Source organism: Seriola lalandi, unplaced genomic scaffold (assembly GCF_002814215.2).
Source record: "Seriola lalandi dorsalis isolate HSWRI2012SDOR001 ecotype SW California unplaced genomic scaffold, Sedor1 jcf7180002054563, whole genome shotgun sequence".
NCBI classification, from domain to species: domain Eukaryota; kingdom Metazoa; phylum Chordata; class Actinopteri; order Carangiformes; family Carangidae; genus Seriola; species Seriola lalandi.
Window position 1 is genome coordinate 1,070,411 of NW_019525116.1, and position 1,659 is coordinate 1,072,069.

Here is a 1,659-nt window from a genome sequence, read left to right on the forward strand (position 1 = left end):
TCTTTAATTGAGTTTATGACCACAGCATACATGTAGATACATAGCTGTAGGTTTCAGTATAAATGCCCAGGTTAATAGATTAATTGAATATGTGAAAGGCATTATCCAAATATAAAAACTATGTGTACTCAGATATGTGACATAAAAAGGGTTCTTAAAGGAATAGTTTGATATTTTAGAAAATATGCTGAGTTGCCTTCTTGCTGAAAGGTAGATGGAAAAACAAACACTGCTCTCGTGTTTGAATGAATGCAGGTGAAAAAGCTAGCTTGGTTATGTCCAAAGGCAACAAAACCTCCTGCTACCACCTCTAAAGCTTACATATGAACTAAAACAACACAGTCTTTGTGCTAAGCTAAGCTAACATGCTGCTGGTGCTAGCTTCAAATTTAACATATGTGTAGCTAAACAGTGGTGGCACTGTGCTAACACGCACTTAATTGCAATGCTAACATGTTGGTGTTTGTCAGAAATAATATTCACTATCCTCGTTTAGTCTTCTTGCATGCTAACGTTTGCTGATTATCACTAAACACAAAGTTCAACTGAGGCTGATGGGAACATCAATAGTTGTGGCTGTAGTCCAAAGTACTGAAAATAAAATTTTGACCTATAATCAACCAATTGCAAATACAGGGTAGGCTGTAGCTGGGTCTATTTTTAATCAGCTGAGTGGATTAGTATTAATATTGGATATTTACATGGACCTGCTATGGTTTTGTAGCCATTTTTGTTGGCTCTTAAATTTTGTGTGCAAGGTATCAGCCAACAAAAATGTAATCTCTCCTATAATTACAAGAGGAAGTCGTATGTGCATACCTTTTAGCCATGCTAGCAACATATGTGTCAGTTGTTCCACCACTTTGCTTGCTCTTGCTTTATGTTTGAATGGTCTGTGCAATATGATGTAGTATTTGACAGTAGCCCATTGCTGCTATCTGCTGGGAAAAAGGGGAGGGGCTAGCTGAATAAATCCAGCCTATATTTGGGCCACATTCTTGTTTCTTCTGGCCCAGAATATGCCCAGTCCCATGGCCCGAGTCTGGCCCATATACAGCAGGATTATCAGATGCTACTTACACATCTGGACCAATTCTGGAGCACACACACAGAAAAACGTCAGGCTGTCAGCCAGTACCAGATGATAATTTAACATCGGAGTCTATGGTGATTGACTCACTTTTGGAGCCAGCCCCAAGTGGTTATTGGAAGAACTGCAGTTTTTGGTACTTCCGTGTTGGCTTTATTTTTCAGCCTCTGATGTTGCCGCTTGGGTCTTTATAAAAGACCATGTATTTGTGAGTCTGAAATCACTTGTCTCAGTTATGTAGTAACTGCACTGGATCACATCTAACTCTGACACCACTTGTGAAAAAGCTATGATGCAGGTGTAGCTAATTTAGCTTAATAAAGAAAATGGTGATGCAATGAGACGAAGAGAGTTGAACACACTGTTTATTCATTTCTCTCCGTGTCTTCCAGCAGCTGAATAAATCTCTGCAGCCTCTCTATAAAGCAAAGAGGGAGCGCCATAGAGACAGTCAGAGAGAGATGAGAAAGGAGGCGGGAGAGCACCTCGCTCCTGGTCCGCCCCCAAGTTGCAGCACGAGCCATTTAGCGGTACGAGCTGGGCCAGCTGTAGAGCGCGCGGGCGCGTGT